This window comes from Chiloscyllium plagiosum, chromosome 1 (assembly GCF_004010195.1).
Source record: "Chiloscyllium plagiosum isolate BGI_BamShark_2017 chromosome 1, ASM401019v2, whole genome shotgun sequence".
Lineage (NCBI taxonomy): Eukaryota > Metazoa > Chordata > Chondrichthyes > Orectolobiformes > Hemiscylliidae > Chiloscyllium > Chiloscyllium plagiosum.
Window position 1 is genome coordinate 9,700,721 of NC_057710.1, and position 9,715 is coordinate 9,710,435.

At 44.0% G+C, this 9,715-nt stretch overlaps 1 non-coding gene across 1 annotated transcript; it reads right to left on the minus strand.

Moving 5' to 3' along the window:
• Window positions 1-8,398: 8,398 nt before the first annotated feature.
• LOC122556011 lies at window positions 8,399-8,517 on the minus strand. Its single transcript, XR_006313433.1, has one exon. It is a non-coding gene; the product is annotated as a 5S ribosomal RNA (ribosomal RNA).
• Between the last annotated feature and the right edge of the window lie 1,198 nt (window positions 8,518-9,715).

Here is a 9,715-nt window from a genome sequence, read left to right on the forward strand (position 1 = left end):
CCATCTAGCAGGCCCACTGTCAAGGAAAGGCCGCCAGCATTCTCAAAGATCCATCCCACCCTGGCAATGTTTTTCTACAACCTCTACCATCGGGGAGAAGGTACAGAAGCCTGAACACATGCACCAGCCGGTTTCGAAACAGCTTCTACACTACTGTTGTTAGAATACTGAATGGACTCACAAAGTCTTAACATTTGCCTGTATCTGGGTTTTTGCCGCTGTTTACCTATTAATTACTTATCTATGCTACTTAACTCTGTGATCTGCCTGTATTGCCTGCAAAACAAACCTTTTCACTGTGCCTCGGTACACGCGACAAAAAATTCAATTCAATTCAATTTTCCCCATATCCCTGTATACCTTATCTATTCAAATACGCACCCAATACCCTCTTGAGTACCTCACTTGAATCAGCCTCCTTTCCAGATAGTATAGTCCATACCTTAACTATCTGCTGTGTGAGGGAGATTTTCACTCAAATGCATTGAGTTTAGGAGGTCATGTTGCGGCTATACAGGACATTGGTTTAGCCACTTTTAGAATACTAAGTGCATTTCTCGTTTCCCTCCTATAGGAAGGATGTTGTGAAACTTGAAAGTGTTCAGAAATGATTTACAAGGATGTCGCCAGGGTTGGAAAGTTTGAGCTAGAGGGAGAGGCTGAACAGGCTGGGACTGTTTTCCCTGGAGCGTCAGAGGTTTCAGGGTGACCTTATAGAGGTTTATAAAATCATGAGGGACATGGAGAGGATGAACAGCTAAGATCTTTTACCTAAGTTAGGAGATGCCAAAACTAAAGGGCATAGGTTTAAGGTGAGAGGGGAAAGATTTAAAAGAAACCTAAGGGGCAACATTTTCACAGAGAAGGTGGTGTGTGTATGGAATGAGCTGCCAGAGGAAGTGGTGGAGGGTGGTACAATTACAACATTTAAAAGGCATCTGGATATGTATATGAATAGGAAGGATTTAGAAGGATATGGGCCATATGCTGGCAAATGGGACGAGATTAATTTAGGCTATCTGGTCAGCATGGACGAGTTAGACTGAAGCATCTGTTTCCATGCTGGACATATCTTTGCCTCTATGATTGTATGATTCTATCTCATTCTTGCTTCCTTTGCACATTGTTTGAAATCTCTGCCTTCCACTTCTTTTATGAACAGGAACAGCTTCTTCCTATCCACTCTAGCCAGCCCACTCATGATTTTGAAAGCCTCAATGAGATCTCCTCTCAGCCTTCTTCTCTCTGAGCAGAACAGTCTCAATATCTTCATTCTATCCAAATAGAGGAATAAAGGACCACTTGACAGTGGAAGGTTATTTAGCATGAATCAATGCTGGCATAAGTTAAGAGATATCTCCAGCCAATGTCATAAGAGACAGACATGCCATTGCAAGTTTACATTCTTGTTTCACAAGTGGTAGTACTAATCCAAAATGGAGGATGGGAAAATATTGTGGTAGTAAAAGCTGTTCCTTTTTTGGGGGTATTTTCAGTGTTGGAGCTGATTTCCTTGAATTCCTGAAACAGTAATTGCTGTTTTATAAGCTGTTGGATTGTTTTGGAACTCTGGGGAAAAAAATCAAGCAAAAAACACTTTAAAAAGGAGGAAGAGAGACAAAGGTAGAGACCACATAGGAAGTGAATCAAATGGAGAAATGAACCTGCACTGCTGTCTGACCCAGCAGTGAATCTGCACAGATTCCTGTCTCTGCTGTTTGATTTCAACTATATCCGGACATCACAGTTTGTCTCAGAAAAACACTATCTGCTCTTATAAAGAGATAAGGGCAGCACGGTGGCACAGTGGTTAGCACTACTGCCTCACAGTGCCAGAGACCCGGTTTCAATTCCAGCCTCAGGCAACTGTCTGTGTTGAGTTTTCACGTGCTCCCCGTGTCTGCGTGGGTTTCCTCCCACAGTCCAAAAATGTGCAGGTTAGGTGAACTAGCCATGCTAAATTACCCATAGTGTTAGGTGTAGGGGAATAGGTCTGGGTGGGTTGCGCTTTGGCAGGTTGGTGTGGACTTAATGGGTCGAAGGGCCTGTTTCCACACTGTAAGTAATCTAATCTAATAAACCACCTTGCATGACATCCCATTTCTTTCTCTGGCAATTGTTCACGTTTGGAATCTAGCAATTATCTGAGATCTCGGCAATCCTTAAATTCTGTCATTAAATTCTTAGATTATTTTGCAAATATGCCATTAATCCCCTTCCTAACCCATTCCATCCCTGCTTCTTGCCCCTCTTTCAAAATAAGCTTAGATGAACAAATTCCCAAGCAGATCTTCTATGAGGAATCTCAGTGGAAACAAGATCAAGGTGGTGAGCATAACAGATTCATAATGAGCTTGACAATGGTCAGCATGACAGCCTATCTCTCTTTGGAAAACACTGCAGCTGTAAGGGAAAGGAGTGGTATTATGTCTAGATCACTAATCCAGAAATCCAGCAAATGTTCTGGAGACCTGGGTTCAAATCCTGCCATGGCAGATGGTGGAATTTACATTCAATCAAAAATATCTGGAATTAAGAGTTTAATGATGACCATGAAACCATGCCAATTGTCAGAAACCCCATCTGGATCACCAATGTCCTTTTGGGAAGGAAATCTGGTGTCTGTTCCTGGTCTGGCCCACATGTGGCTCTAGACCAATAGCAACGTGGTTTGACTCTTAGCTGCTCTCTGAAAGGGCCTGGCAAGCCACTTATTTGCTACCAAGTCTCAACAAAGAAAATAAACCAGAAGGACCACCTGGCATCGACCCAGGTACCAGAAAAGACGCCAGCAGAAACAGCAGTGTTGACCCTGCAAAGTCCTACTTGTTATCATCTGGGAGAGCTGTCTCACAGAGTAGACAAGCAACAGTCTGACATAATCAGACTCACGGAATCATACCTTACAGACAATTCCCCAGGCCATAACCCTGGATATGGCCTGTCCCACCGGCAGGACAGACCCAGCAGAGGTGATGCCATTGTGGTACACAGGTGAAAGGGATTTGCCCTGGGAGTCCTCAACATTGACTCCATTCTGCTCGAAGTCCCTGTTTTCTGGTTAAACATGGTCAAGGAAACCTCCTGCTAATTACCACGTACAGTCCTCCCTCATCTAATAAATCTATACCTCCCCATGTTAAACAACACTTGGAGGAAGCACTGAAGGTGCAAAATGTACTGTAGGTGGGAGCTTTCAATGTCCACCAGCCAGAGTGGCTCGGCAGCAGCATTACTGATTGGGTTGGTTCAGTTCCCAAGGACAAAGCAGCCCTCTTGATTGGCACCACATCCACAAGTATCCATTCCCTCCATCACCAACGCTCAGTATCAGCTGCGTACTATCTACAAAATGCACTGCAGAAATTCACCAAAGATCCTCAGACAGTACCTTCCAAACCCATGGCCACTTCCATCTAGGAGGACAAGGGCAGCAGATACAGATCAGAAATTTCAGTTTGCAAAGTTGTCAGAATTCTCAGCTGAAGTTGCAGGTGTCAAATGGTTGCACCTGACAAAGGGATGTTGTTCAGGACTGTTAAGAGAAAGCTTACCACTGTGTAGGGACTTGAGTTTAAAACTGCCAGATAAGAAGTGTTTGATTAAAACCCTAAGAGGATTATGTTAAGCTGAGCAGGTCTAAGCTCAGACTTGAGAGTGTGCTGCTGGAAAAACACAGCAGGTCAGGCAGCGTCCGAGGAGCAGGAGAATCGACGTTTCGGGCATTAGCCCTTCAACAGCCCTTCAAACTCTTGACGCTGATCTGCAGCATTTGCAGTCCTCACTTTCTTCAAGCCTAAGCTCAGTGTTATGGTGAATCAAGGAAGAGGCGATCAGATTCTTACTGTCAGGAATTGAAACTACAGCTCGGTCAAACCCTATGTGGGACAGAGAAAGGGATTCTTTCTGATGTTCTGGGAAGTCATTTGGATTGATGGGATTGCGTTGTTACCATGTAATTTGAAACCTTTAAATATGTGTTAGAGACCTTTCGGTCCCTCTAGTGACCCTTCCTCAGAACAGATGACAGATGTTCTGCAACTGAATGGATACACAGAAGAATGGCTGATTGGAAAATTATACAGGATAAGGAATGGTTTGAATAGAAAGTAAGGACAGATTAGAGTATGAGTGAAGGCTAGCTGAAAACATAAAACAGGAACCATTTATATCAATATTTAAAATAGAGTGTGTGGAATAGAAAGTAGGGAAATTAAAGGTGAAATGAGCAGCCATTTTGCATCAGTCTTCACTTTAAAAGATAGAAGTAGCAATAAGAATTAGAATTTGCACGTGAATAAAAGGCTGGAGAGATGGGTGAAGGAAAAAGGTGAAAGATTCCTGTGACAATGCGATCAGTTCTGGGGGAGACACAGTCAGTACAAACTGGATGGGTTACACCAGGGCAGGACCAGGGATTAATGTCCTTGGGGGGGAATATTTATTTGTATAATTGGGGAGCATTTAAACCCAAATGTCAGGGGATGGTAACGTATGCAGAAAGACAGAGGAGAGGGAAACAAGGGCAAAAACAAAAGACAGAATGGGAAATAAGAAAAATGTTAGGTAGAGAATTTAAGAAGAAAAATCAAACAGGGCCACAGCATAAAACAATATGAATGGGACGAAGAATTTTAAAAAGTCAAGCTTTAAGGTCTTGTGTCTTAATGCTTAGATGAATAAAGTGGATGAATTAGATGCATAAATTGATGGAAATGTGTATGATATAGTTGGGATTACAGAGTCATGGTTGCAGGATGACCAAGGACAGGAGCAGAATATCCAGGGTATTCAGTTTTTTTTAGGAAGAATAGACAAAGAGAAAAAAATAGCTGTAGTAGTATTGTTGGTTATGGAGTATTAGCTCTGGTGACATGGAAGCTGTGTGGCTACAGAGATTAGACCCACCACAGAGATGTACTATACTGTCCTATAATGTTGTGGTAACATTGGGGAAACAGAAAATTAGAGACACAAGCAATAAAGGCACAATTGTAATTATGGGTTACTTAATCTGTATGCAGATTGAACAAATCAAACCAGTAACAGTCTACTTCTTGGAGTGTGTGTGAGACCATTTTCTGAATCACTGCACCGAGGAATCAACGAGAGAATAACCCATTCTAGACTGAGTACTGTAATCAGAAAGTAGCAATCTAACTATGTGGGACTCTATAGGGAAGAGTGACCATAGTATGATTTAAAACAAGAACAAAGAATCTTATAGCACAGGAACAGGCCCTTCGGCCCTCCAAGCCTGCGCTGATCCAGATCCTCGAACTAAACCTGCTGCCTGTTTTCTAAGGATCTGTCTCCCTTTGCTCCCCGCCCATTCATGTATCTGTCTGGATACATCTTAAAGGATGCTATTGTTCCCGCCTCTACCACCTCCACTGGCAACGCATTCCAGGCACCCACCACCCTCTGCATAAAGAACTTTCCATGTACATCTCCCCTAAACTTTCCCCTTTCACTTTGAACTCGTGACCCCTCGTAATTGAGTCCCTCACTCTGGGAAAAAGCTTCTTGCTATCCACTCTGTCTATATTCCTCATGATTTTGTAGGCCTCAATCAGATCACCCCTCAACCTCCTTCTTTCCAATGAAAATAATCCTAATCTACTCAATCACTCCTCATAGCGGGCACCCTCCATACCAGGCAACATCCTGGTGAATCTCCTCTGCACCCTCTCCAAAGCATCCACATCCTTTTGTAATGTGGCGACCAGAACTGTACGCAGTATTCTAAATGTGGTGAAATCAAAGTCTTATACAACAGTAAAATGATTGCCAACTCTTGTACTCAATATCTTGTCCATTGAAGGAAAGCAAGCCGTATGCCTTCTTGACCACTCTACTGACCTGCGTTGTCACCTTCAGGAAACAATGGACCTAAACACACAGATCTCTCTGTACATCAGTTTTCCCCAGGACTTTTCCATTTACTGTAAAGTTTGCTCTTGTACTGGATCTTCCAAAACGCATCACCTCACATTTGCCCGGATTGAACTCCATCTGCCATTTCTCTGCCCAACTCTCCAATCGATCTATATTGTGCTGTATTCTCTGACAGTGCCCTTCACTATCTGCTACTCCGCCAATCTTAGTGTCATCTGCAAACTTGATAATCAGGCAACCTACACCTTCCACAAAATCCTTTATGCATATCACAAACAACAGTGGACCCAGCACGGCTCCCTGTGGAACACCACTGGTCACAGGTCTCCATTTTGAGAAACTCCTTTCCAGTACTACTCTCTGTCTGCTATTGCCCAACCAGTTCTCTATCCATCTAGTTAGAACACCCTGGACACCATGCAACTTCACTTTCTTCATCAGCCCACCATGGGGAACCTTATTAAACGCCTTATTAAAGTCCAGTTATATGACATCTACATCCCTTCCCCATTTAACCAATGTCGTCACCTCTGCAAAGAATTCTATTAGGTCCTGAGTAAAAGTTTGGATTCTGAATATAAATAAGGGAAACTATGATGGTCTGAGACAGAAACTGATAAGGGTGGGAATGTTAACTGAAAGGACACTGGTAGGTAGACAATGGCAAATATTTAACCAGCAAAGGGAGGAGCTGCTGCAGTTGTTCATTTCCAAATATAATAAAACAAAGAACTGCAGATATTGGAAACCTGAAATCATAATAGAAGTTGCTGGCGAAATTCAGCAAGTCTGGCAGTAACTGCAGAAAGAAAGCAGAGTTAGCATGTTAAATCTACTGAACCTTCATCAGAAGGGTGATGACCTGAAATGGTAACTCTGCTTTCTCTCCCTTCATGTTACATTTCTCTGTAAATTTCTGCAATTATTCATTCCTGCCTGGCACAAGACTAAACCAGGAAAGGTGGGTCGACCAAGGATAATAAGATAAATTCAGGTTTGTATGAAATCCAAGGAACAGGAATACAACTTGGCCAAAAAAAGCAACAAACCTGTTCTTCTCTCTCTTTGAGCTCTATCACCACCTATCGTTTACTCCTTATCCCCTCCTCCAACCCAATCTTTTGCATATAAGCCAACATTTTCCTAGATAATGTCAGTTGTGAGGAAGGGTCACCGGACCTGATACGTTAACTCTGATTTCTCTTCACAGATGCTGCCAGACCTGCTGAGCTTATCCAGCAACTTCTGTTTTTGAGTGTGTGCAAACCTGAGCATTGGGAACTGTTCAGATTTCAAAAAAACAAGGACAAAGGGATGGAGTAAGGGGGAGTAGAGTAAGCTTGTGGGGAATATACCATCTGGGGGACCTAAAATTAGGGGATGTAGAGTCAGTGTGGATGGAGCTGAGAAATTCTAAGGGTAAAAAGACCCTCTTGGGAGTTATCTACAGGCCCCCAAACAGTAGTCTGGATGTCGGCTATAAGTTGAATCAGGAGCTGAAATTGGCTTGTCACAAAGATGTTACTACAGTTGTTATGCGGGATTTCAACATGCAGGTAGACTGGGAGAATCAGGATAGTATTGGACCTCAAGAAAGAGACTTTGTGGAGTGCCTCCGAGATGGATTCTTAGAACAGCTGGTGTTGGAGCTGACCAGGGAGAAGGCAATTCTGGATCTGGTATTGTGCAACGAACCAGAATTGATCAGGGACCTTGAAGTGAAGGAGCCATTGGGAAGTAGTGACCATAATACAATAAGCTTCAATCTGCAACTTGAGACGGAGAGGATACAATCGGAAGTGACAATATTTCTGTTGAAAAAAGGGAACTATGGAGCTATGAGGGATAGAGCTGGTGCAATACCTTAGCAGGGATGACAGTGGAGGAACAATGGTGGATATTTCTGTGTATAATGCAGAAGATGCAGGAACTGTTCATTCAAAAAGGAAGAAAGATCCTAGGAGGAGGCAGAGGTGGCCATGGCTGTCAAGCGAAGTTAAGAAAAATATAAAGTTAAAAGAGAAATAGTATAACATAGCAAAGATAAGTGGGAAAACGGAGGACTGGGAAGCTTTTAAAGAATAACAGAGGATTACTAAGAAGGAAATACGCAGAGAAAAAATGAGATACGAAGGTAAACTGGCCAATAATATAAAGGAGGATAGTAAAAAGCTTTTTTAGGTAAGTGAAAGGCAAAAAAATGATTAAGACTAAAATTGGGCCCTTGAAGACAGAAACAGGAGAATATATTATGGAGAACAAAGAAATGGCAGAAGAATTGAATTGTTACTTCAGATCTGTGTTCACTAGGGAAGACACAAGCAATCTCCCTGAGGTAACAGTGGCTGAAGGACCTGAACTTAAGGGAATTTATATTTGCCAGGAATTGGTGTTGGAGAGACTGTTAGGTCTGAAGGTTGGCAGAAATAACCTGCCGCTCCATTGCCTGGCACAAGACAAGTGCAGAGGGGTGACTTGAGCAGCCACTGCTGGCGGAAAAAGCCTACTGCACCTGGTATTCCCAGGCGGTCTCCCGTCCAAGTACTAACCAGGCCTGAGTCTGCTTAGCTTCCGAGATCAGACGAGATCTGGCGTTTTCAGACTAGTATGGCCGTAGGCGCTGGCCCTTGCCTTTTCTCCCTACTTCAAGGCGTGCTGGCCAGCCACATTTTCTTTCTTGCTCTTTCTCTTTATCCCCTTTGGCTTTTTTTTCTCTTTTCTCTTTGCTCTTCCTCCTCCGTGCGTGCTTCCCTCCCTCCGTCCCTCCAGCTGCCTTTCTGGCCAGCCCTTGCCCACCAGGCTCCTGTAGTCTCCCACATCCCCACACAGGCCAACTGCAAGCCCTCCCCCTGCTTCATAGGGCCGCAGCCTGCATTCTCTCATCCTTCCACACTCCTCCACCCCTCCATTTCGGAATGCCGGGCACTGACCAGTGGGGTACCGCACGGATCAGTACTGGGACCGCAGCTTTTTACAATCTATCTTCAGGATATACAAGATGGTATTCGCAATAACATTCGCAAATTTCATCAGCTGGGTGGCAGGGTGAAATGTGATGAGGATGTTAGGAGATTACAGGGTGACCTGGACAAGTTAGGTGAGTGCTCAGATGCATGGCAGATGCACTTTCACGTGGATAAATGGATCCTTATCCACTTTGGTGGCAAGAACAGGAAGGCAGATTACCACCTAAGTGGAATCAATTTAGGTAAAGGGGCAGTACAGAGAGATCTGGGGGTTCTTGTACACCACTCAATGAAGGTAGGCATGCAGGTACAGCAGGTAGTGAAGAAGGCTAATAGCATGCTGGCCTTCATAACAAGAGGGATTGAGTATAGAGGCAAAGAGGTCCTTCTGCAGCTGTACAGGGCCCTGGTGAGACCACACCTGGAGTACTGTGTGCAGTTCTGGTCTCCAGTTCTGGCTATTGAGGGAATGCAGCGTAGGTTCACGAGGTCAATTCCTGGAATCACGGGACTACCTTATGCTGAAAGACTGGAGCGACTGGGCTTGTGTACCCTTGAGTTTAGAAGACTGAGAGGGGATCTGGTTGAGACATATAAGATGATCAAAGGATTGGACACTCTGGCGGCAGGCAACATGTTTCCGCTGCGGGGTGAGTGCCGAAACAGAGGACACAGCTTAAAAATACGGGGTAGACCATTTAGGACAGAGATGAGGAGAAACCTCTTTACCCAGAGAGTGGTGGCTGTGTGGAATGCTCTGCCCCAGAGGGCAGTGGAGGCCCAGTCTCTGGATTCATTTAAGAAAGAGTTGGATAGAGCTCTCAAGGATAGTGGAATCAAGGGTTATGGAG